We start from the raw sequence: 19496 nt of genomic DNA on the forward strand, positions 1-19496 counted from the left end.
GCAGCCGAACGGCTCAGTCTCTGGATGGAACTGAACAGCGCCGGACAGACCCAATGGACTACAAGGGGTCCGCCTGGATTTTGGTCAGAAGAAAGAGCCCTGCATGCAGCATTATTTCCTCCGGTATTTTCGGCTGGAGGTTCCAATTCAGATGTGAAACCGGCCAAAACCATGTTTTCAAGTTGTCTCAAGGTGGTTGCATTGGTTCTTCTTACTGTTAGTCCTGCTGTCCGATCCTGTTAGGCTATTAAAATCCAGACCCGCTTCACCCTAATATCTTGGCTCTGTGCCTGACTCCAGATGTATCCCTGAATTTCCTATCTGATGTCCTCTTCCCCGTTTCGTTCATCTCCTGGTTCTGACTCTGGCTTCTCCGTCTCCGGTATGATTTTTGGTTCTGTTTCAGACTCCCATACCTGTCTCTACTTGCAGCTCCCACTAGAATCCTCCGGGGCTGACAAATCCTCTTCCAGCAAAAAAAAAAAAAGCTGCCTGTTGCCTTGTAAATCTCTATGAAATTAATAATAAAAAATAGCAACATATGGAAATCATGAATATTCACCACAATTACAAGCAAAGGACTACTGCCGTTTCAAGTGTCTCAGTACCCACTTTATATCCTCTGTAATGGCCATTCTTGATATTACCATATTGTCGAAAGCCATTGCATTATCTGAAATGTAATGTGACATTACTAACATAAAACATGTTGCCTTTGAAGTGCATGGATATAGCGTTCAGAATGGCGTCACATAATAATATATAACGGGAAGCCGGTCCAAGATGGGTTGAGAAGATATTTTTAGAGTTTTTGCTGTCGCTTGTGTTATACTGACATCTGGTGGACAGCTGTGGGAATACATGAATTGCTGTGTTGAAATACTAGACAAATTCTGCTCAATATACCAGGAGATGAAATTCCGGGAACATATTTTTCTTAAAATTTATATGTTCCACTTTAAGAAATGTACTTTTTAAACCTCGCTAAATCGCATCTTGCAATATTAAAACTATTATCTTTGATTTTTAGTTTGCAAAATGTTCCTTAAATCTCCTGCATTGCAGCAGGATCATTCAGACCTTAATAGAAACTGCCTGCATGCAAGCGTCTGTGACTAAGATGCATGACATTTTTTATCCTTTTGTGCTGATTGGCAGTGAGGTTGATATCTGGGCTCAGATAAAATCCATACCCTGAGCCAAGGCTACTTTTAACCTGGAGATTTTACATTCCTAAATTGGCTGTTCAGCCCCTTTTAATAAAAGCGTGAGGACAGTTGAGCCTTCCCAGGTCTTTTATTCTGATGGTTTAAGCTATTCCTTTCATCTGATGCCAGGTGCCACTTTATTTGGCACTAGAACTGTTCCTTGTTTGTACTGTAAGCAGATCAGGTCTTTCAGTACTAATTTGAGTGAGTCTACCTGATTAATTTTAAGACCGCATTCTGTGCCAGCCGCTACCTATTCCATATGGCCTTTTCTGTTAATGTGAATGCCCATCTGATGGGAAATAGAAGCTGCGGTGTTCTCAGTAACTAGGTCTTAAAGGTGCTTTCTAATTGTATGTAAATTAAGTTTAGTCATTGTAGTATCAAAAGCTTTGTCACTTTTTGAAAGTGTTTGCATTCCACAGCATTTTCAAGAGCTCTGCTTGCTAGAAATAAATAGAAACATCCTCATTTACATCCTGAAGTGCTATTTTTCAAGTATAGCACAGATAACACTCTGGCCTGCTGACCCCCTAACACTAACTCAGGGACCATAAAACCTTCAAATCTTTGTCAGTGGACTATTTAAGTATGTTTTTATTTCTCTGCCCATCCTATTGTAGTATTTTTTTTAATGCAAATTAATCACATCCATGTCTGTGCCTTGTAATAAGCTTGTGTTTATATATATGACTCTTCTGATCTATTTCATTATGTTTGGGGAAGGACCCCGAGAGGTTTGAAAGCTCGCAATAACATCATGTATTTTTGTTAGCCATTAAAAGGTATCAAATCTACAAGATTACTTGGTTTCTCTTGCTGGGAACAATCACATTTTTCATGCCAAATGGCAGCATAAAGGCCCCTTCGTAGGTCTGTGGGGTTATTTGGTTGCCGCTGGTTTCCATTATGCAATGGATATATTGCAGCTCTTTAGCTTTCCTTATAAATAGGAGCTACAATGCAGAATAGATCCAAAATGATCCAGTTGATGTAAACAGGAATCATTCAGTCTTTGACTGCCTGATCAATGTGAACAGATGTGGGTGGCCCAGAGGAGATCTCCAGCGCCCTCCGCCTCCATTCACTGAACCACTATCGCTGTTTAAATTTCCGTGTGCGAACATTTATTCAGATCAAGAGGGGTGCCCCCCTCCCCTCTGCATCTGTATGTTATAATTGTGTGCCATCAAAAACCAGTTTCATTTTAGCCTGATGAAGGGTCGATAAAAAAGAACCCAAAAGCTGTAACATCATGTATTTTTGTTAGCAATTAAAAGGTATCATATCTACAAGATTACCTGGTTTCTGTTACTGAGAGCAATCAAATTCTCCAAACTACTAGAACGCCTGGTTTACTCCCGCCTTATAAGCTATCTTTCAGAAAACTCTTTTCTCGACCCCTACAGTCCGGCTTCCGCCCCCTACACTTGACAGAAACCGCCCTGACTAAAGTGTCAAATGACCTCCGGAAGACTAAATGGAGGGGCAACTACTGCCTACTGATCCTCCTCTATCTCTTCCCAGCATTTGACACGGTTGACCACAAACTTCTCCTCAGTATGCTCCACTCCATTGGATTAAAGGACACTGCCCTCTCCTGGTTCTCCTCCTACCTACCTGACCACTCCTTCAGCGTTTCCTTTTCTGGCTCTACCTCCCCTCCTCTTCCCCTTGCTGTTGGGGTCCCCTAGGGCTCAGTCCTTGGCCCCCTCCCCTTCTCCAGCCCCTATTGGACAAACCATCAAGAGATTTGGTTTTCAGTACCATCTCTATGCTGACGACACCCAGCTATACACCTTCTCCCGTGACATCACAGCAACATTCCTTCAGAACACCACTGACTGTCTCTCCATTGTCTCTAACACTATGTCCTCTCTCTTCCTAAAACTGAACCTCTCAAAAACTTACCTGCTGGTGTTTTAGCCCTCTACTAACCAACCTCCTCATTCGAGTCCAATCTCTCCTTTACCCCCTACATCCAATCTCTGGCCCGAACATGTTAGTTGCACCTCAAGAACATCGCAAGAATCCGCCCTTTTCTCACCAAGGACACACCAAAAACGCTTACTGTTGCCCTCATCTACTCTCAGCTTGATTACTGCAACTCGCTGCTGATCGGCCTCTCCCCTGCCAGACTCTACTCCCTCCAATCCATCATGAATGAGGCAGCCAGGCTCATCTTCCTGTCCAGCCGCTACTCGAATGCTTCTGCCCTGTGCCGGTCACTGCACTGGCTGCCCGTCAAAGAATTCAATTCAAACTCACCACACTCATCCACAAAGCCCTCCACAGCACCGCACCATCCTACATTGCTTCCCTCATCTTAATTCACCACCCAGCCCTCTCCCTCTGCTCCGCTAACACGATCAGACTAAGCGCCCTTTTAATTCGAACCTTTCATTCCCGCTTCCAAGACTTCTCCAAAGCAGCACCAGTCCTCTGGAACACGCTACCTAAAACTATCCGGGCAATCACAAAACTTCAGATGTGTGCTAAAAACGCATCTCTTCAGGGAGGCATACCACATCTCCTAAACCAAGCCCCTCTGTACTCCGCCTGATAACATGCTCCCTGACCTACTGACTGCAATCCCTGCTAGCCCCTGCAATCTTACCGATTCAGCCACTATACGGCCCAATTTGACTATTGTCTATGTGTATAGCATCCCTCACTCTGCACCTCGCCATACCGTGCACATCTCCAGCCCTTTTACCTTTTGTATCACCCCATTACTTGTAGTATGTAAGCTCGTTGAAGCAGGACCCTCACCCCTACTGTTTCCATCAATGGATTACTACATGTAACCGTGGTTTTGTTTTTATTCTCCCTGTCTTGTAAGCGCTGCGGAATACGTTGGTCCTATATAAATAAGGATTATTCTTATAAACAATATATAAGGCTTTACTGAATCTTTTAAAAGCCATAGAATACTCTGATGCATTTTGGGCACTGTGGTCCCTAGGCCGACTCATACAGATGGAATTATACAAATGGTTTAAAATGCGAATAGCAGCTAATTACAAAAAAAACACAAATCATATGAGTAAAGTAACCATTAAGAGAGAAAATGGAAAACGTGTAATTAACCTCGATCGTTATAATGACATATTTGTTTTTCGGCTTTTATTTTCTCTATACATGCTATGACCAAAACTGCAATCACAAAGGTACGGGGGTGTGCTAAGAATTTCGAATAAGAATATCATCGAACAGCACACGGATGCCATCTCTGTGCTGCCAAATTTTCAGTGAGCACCATTGCCCTAATCTCATCCATGAAAAGGGGCGAAAAAAGCATGTGCAGCCATTTATTTACAGAGATCATCTGTCTGAGGGAAAAAACGGTTGTGTGAATACCGTAATGAGCTATAATGGGTCCATGTGGTGGCTATGAAATGCATGGACAACACATGGACTGAATATACGCCCGTCTCACTGCACCCTAATGGCGGCCGCACCCGGGCACAAGGCATATAGATTTGCGGCATTAGTATAGGAACACTCATGGCGAGACAGCGTGCATGCGCAGTCTTAGCATTAGCCCGACATAGCATGTGGCGCTCCCTGCTAGTCAATGAACACTAGTGATGTAGCCTATATTGCCCTGCAGGAAGGAGAATGCCGGCAATGTATGTAATGTCACTGGAAGAAGAATCTAACCGGCTGGAGGTGATGTGACCCGGGAACTGCAGGAGCCAGGAGAAAATCGGCGGGGAGAAGGTGTAGTAAGTAGACTGCCTGGGGAGGAATAGGTGAGTATTGATTTTTTTTTTAATGACAAAACCCCTTTAATGCTCCAAACACCTCTGTGCATCTAATAGATTTGCAGTGTACTGAATAGTGACTTGATATCCGAAGCATCCAGCCATTCTTTTAGAGATGCAAGAGGCAGACACTAGATCCCTGCAAGCACTGACATAATGATAGGGGATGCGATTGCACCCGGGCCCAGGAGCCTTAGGGGGCCCATAATGCCTCTCCTCTCCATATAGAGAGCCCAGTACAATAAATAAAGCATTATAGATGGGGGCCCTGTTACAGATTTTGCATTGAGGACCAGGAGCTTCAATATACGCCGAAGTTGGGGGGCCCTAAGATAAACTTTTGCACCCGGGCCCATGAGCCTTTAGCTACGCTCCGGCACTGCATGCCAGGCATTTGGAAGTGGTGGTGCCTGGCAAACTTAGTACCACTGAGATGATACCTCCGTAATATGGGATGGAATATACCCACATTTTCTTTTGAGAAAGAACGTCTGTATGAAATCAAAAGTACAGTATGGGGCCACAAATCTCTATGGATACTGCATTATTCATCCATACAACATATGATGAGGCCATATACTAAACTCACTTAAGGACAGAGGAATACTTTTAGTAATGCCGTAAACAGTACACACTAAAACCCACAGTTATAATGAGTATATAAGAATTTCCAAGTATAACTCATTTTGTCAGTTAGTATGGAAATAAGAAACAGCAAATTTGTTTTTTGTCTTGCAGGGTGCAGACCTGGAGGTGCCATCTTGTCTGCAGCACCATATGGCATTGCATTATGCCACATCCAAACTATATAATGATTTTGCCTAATTAGTATTTTATACTGTACAATATCAGAACACAATCCACATACTTAAAATATGTTTTTTGTTTCTCCAGAAATTTCCGGTTGCTATCTCGGAGACATACTGATACAACGATGGGACAGAGAGAAGTTTAATTAAGCAACTCAACAATCTGCTATCATGGGAAGAGTCATTATAGTCCTCAGTGTGTGACTTTGGTTACCAATAAGAATAAAAAATCTTACAATCTTCCTGTCTCAGCATATTCTGTTGTTAGTATGGAAGGGCTAGAGATTTTGTGTACTTTTCCGTGGGAGACGCTCTGTAAGTACCCAAGTTGGTGGTTTCAGAATGTGCCCACCACCCCTAACCCTTTCCATTCCACTATCTGACGTCTGATTGAAGGCTGTACAGCTTTTGATGTCGGAAGACGTCCAGCAGGGTATTCTTCTGTGTCGGGGGCCTCTCCAGCATGTCCAATACCGCAGTACTGGCTCTAGCCAGCAGGTGGCACTATTGTATAATGGCAGAATGTGAAAGCCCCCTAGGAAACCCTGAATCCAAAATTGGATTGCAAAAGGTTAAGCCATGGGATTCAGCACGGTAACTGTGGGATAGACTAAAGCCTGGTAATCGTTGCATGTATTTAAGTGCAAGGTGATCTTGAGCGATCACTTTGCGCTCCAACGGGGGATGCAGTAGACAAGCGGGGCCGCTTGTCTTCTGCATTCAGCTGTTCTCTGTTCGGAGCGCATTACAGAGAGTATTCAGTTACTGTGCTGCCATTGGAGTGAGAATTAGTTTGCAGATAGATGTTTGCCTATGGGATGTTCAATCTCATGTGCCTATTTCGAAGCTTTCAGTTCCTTTTTGGAATGCGTAGTGAGGGATACCCCTGGAATATAGTCGGTTATTCACTACTTCGACGATTTTATAAGTATAGGTTTGGGAGGGTTGCCAATTTGCGCGACGCTGTTGGGGACAATTCAGTGGGTCGTTCAGCATTTGGGGTGCCTTTGGCCCCTGATAAGATGGAGGGGCCCACAATGTGTTACGATTTTTGGGTATTACCATTGATACAGAAGCAATAGAGTGTAGATTGCCAGAAGAAAAGTTGCAGGATTGGAAATAGGGTGACTAATAACACGCTGGGGATCTGCACTCATTATTGGGGAAGCTCAATTTTGCTTGCCGAATAATGCCGATGGGGCACATTTTTGTCGGAGGTTGGCGTCAGCTATGGCTGGGGTGCGCTCATCAAACCATTTTAACCGCTTGGAAAAAGGTCACAATGGTGATTTGGTGGTGTGGTCGACTTTTTTTGAAAACTTACAATAGGAGATCGATAATGATTGATGAAGTCTGTGAAAACTTTGATGCGGCAGGGAGAGTGGGTTTTGGGGCGTATTTTCAGGGACAAATATGTAGTAAGTGGTGGTGCATGTTTCGGGGGTCGCGAATTCAATTGCGGATGCTCTCTCTCAATTTCAGTGGGAGCAGTTCAGGATGTTGGCCCTGCGAGCAGAAGAGGAAGGGAGGATATGGTAGGTGAGGTAGTGGGGCACCTGATTAACGGGACACTGTCTCAGGGTACACTAGCGGTATATGAGGCAGAGTGGTGAGAATGGGAGCTGTGGTCATCGCGGTTTGAGGTCATTAGCTGAGAAAAGGATGGGGGGGTGATTAGGGTGGTTAGGAGAGGGGTCAGTAAAAAAGTTGTCAGTAGCTAAGATGAACCATTTTATGGCAGGAGTAGCTTTTGGTTGCAAGTTAAGGGGAATGGGGGATATAACTAAGAATTTTTTGGTAAGGCAAGCGCTGAAAGGTTTTAAGAGGGGTAAAGGGAGGATGGATTGGCAGAGCCCGGTATTGTTTAGCTTACTGGAAAGTTTGGGTTTAGCAGTAGATACAGTTTGTGAGGGTTTTATTCAAGGTTGCTTTTTAAATAGCTTTTTTGGGCATATTAAGGATAGGAGAGTTAGTTTCGCCCAGCAAGAAGGTAGGGGGTGGACTACAGGCAAAGGATCCTAGAATGGTGCGGGGGTTGGGGGGGGCGGTTGGAAGTGCATATACGCCGTTCTAAAACGGATCATGGAGGTAAAGCAAAAAGGATAGAGTTGAAGTGTGTTGAGGGGGCAGTGATGTGCTCGGTAAAGTCTTTCGAGAATTATAAGGAGGTGTCGGGGGTATGTGGGGGCATAGAGGGGGAAGCTGTGAAGAGGGTTGGTAGGTATAGTGGAGTGGGGTCATTTATTGTATGTTTTCTTTTGTTACAGGTCATCGCGCAGCCTTAGTCTGGATACTGGGACATGCTTATGTTTATTGGGGGGCAGAAAGGGCAGGGGTTCATCCTGATGGGAAGCAGTTAAGGTTTGAGAGACATTCAGCAGTTATACATTGGATAGGCATGAAGGGGATGGCCTGGTGTAAGGTGTTGCAGGATGTGCAGTGGTTGGCAAGTTTGGACAAGGTGCTAGATATTCAAGTTTTGCATGTAGGGGGTAATGATTTAGGTAGAAGACCTTTTAGGGACTTGTCACGGGATATTAGATATGACATCCTTCAATTGTGGACGTCGGGGGTTAGTCGTAGTATGGTCTGAAATAGTTTCTCATAAGTTTTGGCAATATGCTCGATCAATCAAGGGTTTAGATAAGGCCCAGATAAAATTGAATAGAGAGGTGTCACATTTATGGGGAAAAATGGGGGAGTGACAGTTCGGCACACGGATTTGGAATCAGGAGAGGGGAATTTCTGGAGAAGTGACGGAGTACATTTGAATGCTATAAGTATGGATTTGTGGTTGTTGGCAATTCAGGATGCAATTGAGCGTGCGTTGGTTTTGTTGGGTGCGGCGCAGGCCTGAGGGGGTCAAGCCGTGCTTGCTGTGGCAGTTAGGGGGGTCCTTGGAGTCAACAGAAAAGTGGGGTGGGGGGAAGGCAGCGGCTGAATAGCTACCTTTTCCCCCTTTATTGTTTATTAGGTGAGTCTGTCGCTTCCTGGCTTTGACAGGGCAGAGCCCCTGCAAAGATGGTTGGAGTGTCTAGCCTGGGTATGGCTAGCGGGTGTTGGAGTCAGGAGGTAGGTGATGAGAGACAAGTTGGCGAGTTTTGGGGTCTCCCGAATGAGTTAGCTTGCGGTGGGAGGCAGTGTTTGAGAAATAGGGTCTCCGGAGTCAGTTGGTGTGTGGTGGGAAGCACTACAAATATTATTTGGGGCTCCAAGGACCTCCCTTCTTCAGGGGGGGTTGAAATGTTGTGTTTACTGTAATATTATATATTCTGTAATAAAATGGCTGCTGTGACCAATATAATCCAAATAAGAAGTGTCGGTGGTTAATTAGTTAAGGTTGAGGGTGTGAAGGGATTGACTATAGAAGCTAGGACTCCGTTATACGCGGGTCATGTATTGCAGAGGAACATCAGAGGGGAGGAGACAAAGCCAGGATGAAAATTTATGTAGCTTCACATCATCTGCCTGGGTGGAACTAGGGGGAGCTGATCTTCTCCCATGCCTACATATACCTGGTCCCACACACACAAGCTGATGGCCGCTCCCTGTGCGACCTTATTGGTCATATGTAGCTGAGGACAGCCATGCCATAGGAAGACACTTTTTAAAAATATTATAAGTATAACTGCTTTTTCATTAATACATACATTTTTTCCCAATGACACTGCAAGCAACTGCCTATTGCGCCTATCTCGCGTCCCACCCTTAGTAGTTTACATCTTAATACAGTCATGCTTATCCTACCTCTCAATGGTTCCCCAACACAAGCAAGAAACAGTGACCTGAACTGACCTTCAACACCAAAGATGAGTTCACTAAAGCCCTTCTTCACGGACTGATACCACTGTTAAACAAGTACTGATCGGCGCTCATTTAACTGGCCTTTACACAGATTGATAAGGGGATGACTGATCGTTCATACAATTATTTATCCCCCATTTAGGTCGCCTGCAGACGGCCGGGTCAGATCCCCTGCAAGAAATCTCGCAGCGGGACCTGATGCGCGCCCCTGCAGGGACCAGTGTGGGTCTCACCTTCTCCCGCGGCTCTGGCTCTGTGAAACCCGCACAGAAATAGAACATGCCACAATTTGTTTTCCGCGTGTATTTTCACACGGACAAATCGCGTCCGTCTGCATAGGATTGCATTTTGCAATGCAATCCTATGCAGGCGGGCAGGGGAAATCCCGCCGCAGAATTTCCGCCCATGTGCAGGGGGCCTTACTGTGATTTTTATGGGGGAGGGCTCTTGAGTAGGGCACTTACCTGGCATTTTAGGCTATGTTCACATGGAATGGATACGGTGCGTAATGTCAACTGCAGAATTTCTAGAGTACAATCTGCAGTGTTTTGAAATGTCAAATAAGTGAATGAGTTTTAGTTATTTTTCGTCTGCACAGAGCGGAAAATATCCGCTGCGTAATTGTGTTCGCAGAACGGATTTTGATGTTGCAGAAAAGCAGGGTACAAGCGGCTTTTTCTGCATGCTTCCACAGCAGAGTTTAACATAAGGGTAATATAAAAACCTCTCTCACCCCGCTTTGGGGGAATTCCACACAGCGGGGATATCCCTACAGTCCTGCTAAGATGTAGGGAAGCCCCACAGAGAAGGGGGTTTCCCCGGGGCTTTCCTTCATATCTCTCTCTCTCTCTTCTCCCAGAGCCGCAGTGCTTTTTTTAAGCAGCACTGCTCCGGACGGCGTGACTGTGTGATTTTCGCAGAAATGACGCTCCAGGCTTTGCGCGGATAAAGCGTCTATTCACGTGATTTTTAGGGCAGTTAGCCATGATTTCTTTGTGCGGTTAACTTATGTGCCATTTTAACGCTCATGTGAACCAGCCCTAAGGCTCTGTTCACACTTGCACTGTGATTTCCATATATAATTGAAAATGCAATACATAGCCAGTAGAGATGAGCGAGCACCAAAATGCTCGGGTGCTCGTTACTCGAGTCGAACTTTCAGTGATGCTCGAGAGTTCGTTTCGAGTAACGAACCCCATTGAAGTCAATGGGTGACTCGAACATTTTTGTATATCGCCGATGCTCGCTAAGGTTTTCATTTGTGAAAATCTGCAAAACACAAGAAAGTGATGGAAATGACACAGTAACGAATAGGGCAGGCGAGGAGCTACATTTTGGGCTGCATCTCAAGTTCCCAGGTCCCACTATTAAGCCACAATAGCGGCAAGAGTGAGACCCCCCCCCCCCCCCCACTGTCAGCGTAAAGATCGTTCTCCTCTGCCACAGCTGTAACAGCTGTGGCAGAGAAGAACGATGTTAGCCCATTGAGTTCAATGGAGCCGGCAATACAGCCGGCTCTATTGAAAGCAATGGGTTGCCGGCGTACGCTGGATGAATTGTCGGGAAGGGCTTAAATATATAAGCCCTTCCCTACAATTCATCCAGAAATGTGTAAAAATAAAAAATATATATATACTTACCTGGTCCCGGCAGAACGATGTTAGCCCATTGAATTCAATGGAGCCGGCAATACAGCCGACTCCATTGAAAGCAATGGGCTGCCGGCGATCGCGGGATGAATTGTCGGGAAGGGGTTAAATATATAAGCCCTTCCCTGCAATTCATCCAGAAATGTGTAAAAATAAAAAAATATATATATACTTACCTGGTCCCGGCAGACGGAGTTCAGCGCGGCAGGCTGTAGTTCTCCTGAACTGCTCTGAACAGCTGTGAGTAGTAGTCAGCAGCCGGGGATTTAAAATCCCCGCCTGCTGAATGAGATGCCTCTGATTGGTCACAGCCTGACCAATCAGAGGCATCCCTCACTCACACCCATTCATGAATTCATGAATGGGTGAGTGAGGGCTGCCTCTGATTGGCTCAGCGCAGGGACAGCTGAGAGCTGAGAGCTGCCCCTGAGCCAGCTGTATTGCCGGCTCCATTGAATTCAATGGGCTAACATCGTTCTGCCGGGACCAGGTGAGTATATATATATATTTTTTATTTTTACACATTTCTAGATGAATTGCAGGGAAGGGCTTATATATTTAAGCTCTTCCCGACAATTCATCCCGCGTACGCCCGGCAGCCCATTGCTTTCAATAGAGCCGGCTGTATTGCCGGCTCCATTGAATTCAATGGTCAGTGCTCGTTTAATCGAGACGAGCCCCGCGTGGTGCTCGTCTCGAGTAACGAGCATCTCGAGCACCCTAATACTCGAACGAGCATCAAGCTCGGACGAGTATGCTCGCTCATCTCTAATAGCCAGATATGTCGTACCCGTGGATTTATAAGGGGATCCTTTGAGCACTGTCGTGGGTTCTATTGTTTTGATGCATGCAGAATTGTTCTTCACATCAAAGCTTGAGCTTGACTGAGATCCATTATAGTTACACCCCTGACTGCGGATGAAGTCACTGACAGTAGTGTGAACACAACTTAAAACAATAGCTTTTAGCCTACCATGTATATAATAAAAACCTAAATATCACACGCCACTGTATATACACATACATAGTCAGTCTATATACTGTATTAGATGTCTGCGTCAGGGACATTTGTTTTCTATAGATAATCTCCCTCCTTGCACATCAGCAGCACACGTCTACACTGCGAAGGCTGGGAATCGGAGAAATACTGTATGTAAATAGTCATATGCATTCATGAGCAATAATTAGGTAATAAGATGTATTCTATACCACTTTGAGGAAACATTAATAATATGTGTATGCACCATGAACTTTTATGCTCAATCTGGGACATTAATAGCATCATTCCTAATACTAGCAGTGAATACGAATGGGATAATGAGCTAAGTTATAAAGTTAGGCTCCTGGCTCTTCACCTCTGTGATTACCAAGTGCATTCTGTTACAAATGGGGGGCTCTGTCCATTTTGACCTGGACTCTGAGTTGTATTATGCCTCAGTAAATTAGTAAGAACATACTAGGTTTCTGGGTAAAAGGCGAGGACGAGGAACTCCTTATTAGATACTTTTTCCCCTTGGACAGTGTGAACCAGCACATTGAAGGGAAACTGTGCCACTTCTCTCTTACATGCAATAGGTAGACCATAATGGTAGACCATGTGGCTGCTAGGTAACCCTTGGAGAGATGGGGGCCAATCCTGGCTGGTTCTAATTTAATGGACGCAGGAAGATAGTCAGCAAAATCACAAAGGCAATGGTTGCAATCAACTATTTCTTTGCTGTAGATCAGAGGTCCCCAACCTGTAATACCTTCTGAGCCACATTTAGCTTTGAGTGGAGTGATGGTCGGGAGTCACGTTCAACTCAAAGGAGGTTTAACACTGATAAATGTGTGGTTATGCACATGGGCAGAGGAGATACAAGTCACCATTACACACTAAATGGGACACCACTGGGTAACACTGACATGAAAAAGGATTTGGGGATTTTAGTTAGCTGTAAACTTAACTGAGGCAACCAATGTCAGGCAGCTGCTGCAAAGGCAAATAGGATCATGAGGTGCATCAAAAGAGGTCTTTAAATTACTGGTCAGACCATGCATGGAATATTGTGGACAGTTTGGGGCACCAATACTCAAGAAAGACACATCAGAGCTTGAGCGGGATCAAAGGCAGACAACTAAAGTAATAAATGGAATGGGCGGACTACAATACCCAGAGAGGTTATCAAAATTGGGGTTATTTAGTTAAGAAAAAAGACAGCTGAGGGGCAATCCAATAACGATGTATAAATATATCAGGGGTCATTACAAGGATCTCTCCCATGATGTGTTTGTACCTAGGACTGTGACTCTAACAAGGGGACACCCTCTACATCTATAGTACAGAAGGTTTCTACACTGACATAGAAGGGGGCTCTTTACTGTAAGAGCAGTGAGATTGTGGAACTCTCTACCTGAGGATGTGGTGATGGTGAATTCAATAAAGGAGTTCAAATGGGGCCCGGACACCTTTCTTGAGTGTGAAAATGTTATATGTGATAATCACTGATTACTTCAGAAGGATTGTTGATCCTGGGATTATTCCTATTGCCAAACTTGGAGTTGGGAAGGAATTTTTTCCCCTAAAATAAGGAAAATTGGCTTCTGCCTCATTTTTTTTGCCTTCCTCTAGTTCAACTTTACAGGATGGACATGTCTTTTTCAATCTTACAAATTATGTTACTCAATCATCCCTGATATGGGTGCTGTTTGTTTCTTTTCGATCCTTCCATGCTATACCCATCTCATGAAGGACAAATTGACCTTCTGCCGACTTCTCTTTCACTTCTTTGGGAGGGAGCTTTGTGCTCAACTATACAGTCCATATGAAGAAGTATTAGGACTATCAGGTACTGGACCTTTCTTCTCATTGTCTCCACAGTAGAACATAAGGGTAGGTAAAATCTTAGGGTGGTCATACACATTAGATAGCTGTCGGCTGAATACTCATTATCTTACCCAACACTCACATACACATGCAAGGATGACATTCAGAGTAGAGGACCAGCCTGCGCCTCTGTCCCCAGACAGGAGTGGAGGGGCGAATGGAGTGACGTCAACTGAGGCAACTCTGTGAGGAGAGAAGTTCTGAGGTGGGAAGAGAAGGATACTACAGGATTTACTGTCATCTGACAGTGTAAGGAGAACAGAGGAAGAAAAAGATAAAGAAGCCATAAGATCAGTGACTCTCTTGTCAGACTGTAAGACTATTAACAACATTTATTCTGCCGCCTTCTAAGGAGGAAATTGAATTGTTTATGTGAGAAAGAGACCATTTGCCTCGTTATGTACTTATACTGAAGTTTATTTATTCTGAGAGTAAAAGTTATCCTATTAAACCTGTTTTCAGTGAAAACTGATCAAGACTACCATGAAAATAACTAATATCTATTCGCCGTCATCTGGAGTCACTTTTATTATAATAAGGAGTAACATTTTGGCGTCTCACACATACAGGATGAGCCTAGAAATGTCTGGCAACATGGCTACCTCCCCACCAGTACTCATTAATGAGCGCACAAAAGATGGATGGCGAAACAATGTCTGTGAGGAACTGGGTAGAGCGTTTAAGGGCGGCTGCCAGATTATATCACATTCCTCCTAACCATTAAGCTGATCCAGCTCTGAATCTATTGGAAGGAGACGCGAGAAAAGCTGTATTGGTACTCCCAGATAAACAATGGAGGACTATAGAAGAAATCATCAACCTGGACACCTCATACAGAGACACAACATCTACTACAGAGTTAAGAAAGAAATTTTATAACCACGGTGTCAGGATGGGCTGCTATCGGGGTCGCCGTGCCCGCACAGCGGACGCTGTCATCCCTGCTACGGGTGCGCGACGCAGGGGGACTCCTATGCTGGTCATCACTCCTGGCCGCTCGACACCAATACGGCGCAGAGGTGCTAGGAGCATGGCGGCTGCTGCCCGGCGCCACGTTCCTGTTGCCATGGCAGCCTGCTGCATTTCCACTGACCTAGTCTGGTCTGCTAGTGCTGAGGGAGGTTCTCCCAGCATTTCTGATTATCCTGCTGCTGTCAGGTGCTCCGCCCCAATCAGCCGGTGGGGCGGGAGCTCTGACAGCATTTAAACCTCTCAGTTTCTTCCTGTCTCTGCCAGTGTTTGTATAGGCTTCCTTGCACTCACCGTTTCCGTGTACCCCTGATTATTAGTGTATTGACCTCGACATTTCCCCCTGACCTGACTTTGTCTCCTCCTTCTGTACTGCGTTTCTCCATACTGACTTTTAGTGCTTGACCTTGGCTTGCTCCTGGACTGGTTTGCAGTTTTCCCTTGTACTTCGCTCTGGTTGTCTGTTTGTCTGTCCAATTGTTTTCTGTTACCAGGGATTGTGGTTTTCCCCAGCATTCCCAATGTAGGGACCGTTGCCCAGTTGCCCGCCTGAGGTTAGCCAGGAGTGGAGGCAAGCAGGCAGGGACAGGGGTTGTGGGCCACGTTGCAGGGACCCCCGACTCCTGCTTTCCCTGGTTCTCTGACACACGACTTAAAAAAGGGTGAACTGTACAGCAGTTTGTTGTAGTATTGTAGGATTTATGTAGTTGACTCAAGAGGAAAGTCAGCTAAAAGTTGTGCCACGTTTCAAACACGTTCTAAAGCATTTGACAGCATCTTTTAACACACTCCAACATGACAATGGGTGATGAGAAGCGTTAAAATGCACTAAAAAAAGAGCAGAAATGCCGTGTTTGAACGCTAGTCTGCGAAGCCCTATTAAAATCAATGGAGGAGTTTTACAGCGTTTAGAGTGGTGTTTGAAACTTCGCGGAAATGCCGTAAAAAGCGGTGTTTGTGAGAGTGGACAAACAGACTCTGGAAACTCCATTAATCACATGCTTGATTTTACTAAAGCTCTCCAGTACTCATTCTAAGAATCACTCCAAGGAATAAAGGACGAGATAGGACATCTACAAAGCATAAGATACGCTTTTGTCAATAGAGGGTGATGGACTTACTCTGAGGGTACTATGGAGAGAAGGTGTTGAAGATGTGATTGACCAGGACATTTTGCTAGAGAGTGCAGAGCAAGTCAGCCAGTTTCAGACAACTTTATATTAGAATCCCCTATGACTGTGGGCCAACCTTTGGGGACCTATGAAGGGCCATGATGATGGTATTGAAAAGATTGATGGACAATGCCCAATTGTGCATGCTTGTATAAATGGACATTTGATCACTTGTCTCATGAACACAGGTTCGGAAGTCACCACTATCACTCAATTGTATGAAAAATACTTTTGGGAAGTAACCAACATTGAGCCTTCTTGAGTCACCCTAATGGCTGCTAACAATCTGCCCACTAATGTAACTGGAATCATATGGTTAAATATTGAAGTTTTGTGGTCAAATTTTCAGATACTGCTCTAATAGTAGTAAAAGAGAAGGCTAAACCTGAGGTTCCAATGCTGCTGGGTATGAATGTGATACAAAAATTAGATGAATTATTAATTGCTTTAATGGGAACCACCTACTGGCAACAGCTGAGCAACAACCCAACCATAAAACGGTCAGTACAATAATTACAATTGACATGTCAACAGCAACAAACTTTAGCCCAATTGAATGGAACAGCTGGTATGATTCATGCCTTATCTAAAAACATATTGAAGATACCTACACGGCAGGAAACTAATACTATTAATGGTAGGAAACCATTACAAGCTCTGAAATGCTCTAGTCATAGTTGAGCCGATGCTGATCCCTGAAGAGTGAAGAGCTGAACACATGGGCAATTGAAAGGACTTTATGTCAAGTTCATCAGGACAGTGTGACAGTACAGTTCATAAATTGTGAAAATCAGCCCATAATTGTCCCATCCGTCATTGCCGAAGTCTATACAGTACAATCACATGAGGTGGAGAATCTTTCTGTTTCTGTTGCGGAAAATACTGTAAATACGGACTATATCTTATGGTAATGGGAGTTGCTGATATTAGATGGAGTTGCCCCTTCTGTTTTAAGGCAAGAATTAAGAAAACGTCTACAGCAGCATTGCCAGGTCTTTGCATATCATGATGAAGATTTTGGTTATAAGGGAACAATTGTGCATTAGATTTATACTGGAGATGCACTTCCAGTTAGAGAGAGATATTGGCATATTCTGCCAGCCCTTTTTCAGGACAGTAGAGGAACTAATACAGAGAATGTTAGTTGGGCAAGTTACATTTGAGAGTAACAGTCCGTGGACGTCTCCCATTGTATTGGTTAGAAAAAAAGATGGATCGCTCAGATTTTGAGTTGACTACCGATGACTCAATGCTTGAACTTATAGGGATACCTATACTCTTACCTATACACTTCCAAGGATAAAAGAATTTTACTGAAGGCTATTTCTTTACTACTTTAGACTTGGCTAGCAGATATTGGCAAGTACCAGATAGACCAGAAGATAAAAAGAAAATAGCTTTCATCACCCCTGTGGGACTACTTAAATTTCTCTGCATGCCATTTGTTTTAAAGAATGTCCCTAGTCCATTCCAGAGACTAATGGAGCATTGTTTGGGTGATATTAATTATGAAATGTCTTTGATTTATTTGGATGATGTGATTGAGGAACACCTCCTCCATTTGGATGCGGTACTAACTCATTTGCAGAAATTTGGATTTTAATTGAAACCTAGCAAATGTCATTTTGCTCAAACAGAAATCTGTCATCTGGGTTATGTTATCAACGCGGAAGGTTTGTCTCCAGAACTCGAAAACATGCAGGCTGTAGAGATGAGCGAGCATACTCGCTAAGGACAATTACTCGAGCGAGCATTGTCCTTAGCGAGTACCTGCCCGCTCGGAAGAAAAGACTCGGGTGCTGGCAGGGGGCGGGGAGCGGCGGGGGAGAGCGGGGAGGAACGGAGGGGAGATTTCTCTCTCCCTCTCTCCTGCCTGCTCACTCCCGCAACTCACTGCTCACCCTAATGCTTATACGATGCTAAACTCTTTCCCCCTCACTCTCCCCCCCCCCTTCTTTGCCGGCTAATAGCGGCAATAGAAGCTCCCATAGAAGCCTATGGGTGCTGCCGGCAAAGGGATGGAGGTGGGAGGGAGTTTAGCAGCGCAAGCTGCTGCTAAAGTCCCTCCCCTTGCCGGCAGCTCTCATAGGCTTCTATGGTAGCTGCTGGCTGATCGCAAAAGATAAGGCTGCCGTGGGTAAAAGCGACCGTCCGGAATCTGCAGCGTATGCGCTATCTTTTCCGGACGGCCAATTTTACGTGCTGGAAAATCGCCCATCTGAACGAATGCATTGGAATACAATTCTTCGGATGGCCAAGATTTTCGGCCAACGTTATTTTGCGGCAAAATAGCCGCCGTAAACCATTTGTGTGAATAAGGCCTTATATTGCAGTCTTCCTGGCTATAGCAGATAATCAGTTTTTGTCCAAAAAACTGCAAAAAGGATTGTCCAGATTGGATGATCATGTGAATACTTTTTTGCATACCAAATTTGTCATGAAACCAGCAGTCCCCATTAATCACACCTCATTGATGAAAGCCATATGTTCAGAGATTATATTGGATGAAGCTATTGGGGGTGCATACTGTACCCTGGAGCCTGAGGAGGCGCAAGGGACTCCTACCACGTAAGAAAGCATCGGTGGTAGATGGCGGGTGTGAGCGAGGGGTCCTTTTACAGATGTTGCTTTGGTACACAAGAGCTCTACATTACATCTCGGCATAAAAACATGTGTCTGATTGACAATTACTCACATTCAGCTTCGCCATACTAGCCGCCCGCTCTCGGGTACTACGTTTTTCCTTTTTTTTTGTCTGAGCTTGCCACGTTCTTGTTTCTAATTGTTTACTTACATCATTATATTGTCAACCGGCAATTACAGATTCTCGCACGGTCCTGGAGGACTCACATTGTCGCGTCGTGACTCTTTTTTTTTTCTAAGCCACTATGGGTTAAGATAAGGTATCCCCCCCCCCCCCCCCCCACACCCCCATTTTGCAGATTGTAAGAAATTCATTGTATCAGAATAAAAGGATTAAAAAGCATCCTGGTTTCCAGATTGCACGGGGTTAAACAATAACATGCCATAACATCCATAAAACTCAATTGCATTGGGTTACAAACAGAAGAAGACGTTGCCATGGAAACTCTGTATTTATCTACCTAATTAAGGGGGGAAAAGCATCTCGCATATTGGATGGCAGAACGGTTTTGTTAGCCTGTATTTAACTGGCAGGTTGAGTGTCAAAATCAAATATGATTTCTGCTAATCACCTTCAGGTTATTAAAGACTGCGACTGGGGAGAGGAGG

The sequence above is a fragment of the Eleutherodactylus coqui genome, chromosome 2 (assembly GCF_035609145.1).
Source record: "Eleutherodactylus coqui strain aEleCoq1 chromosome 2, aEleCoq1.hap1, whole genome shotgun sequence".
NCBI classification, from domain to species: domain Eukaryota; kingdom Metazoa; phylum Chordata; class Amphibia; order Anura; family Eleutherodactylidae; genus Eleutherodactylus; species Eleutherodactylus coqui.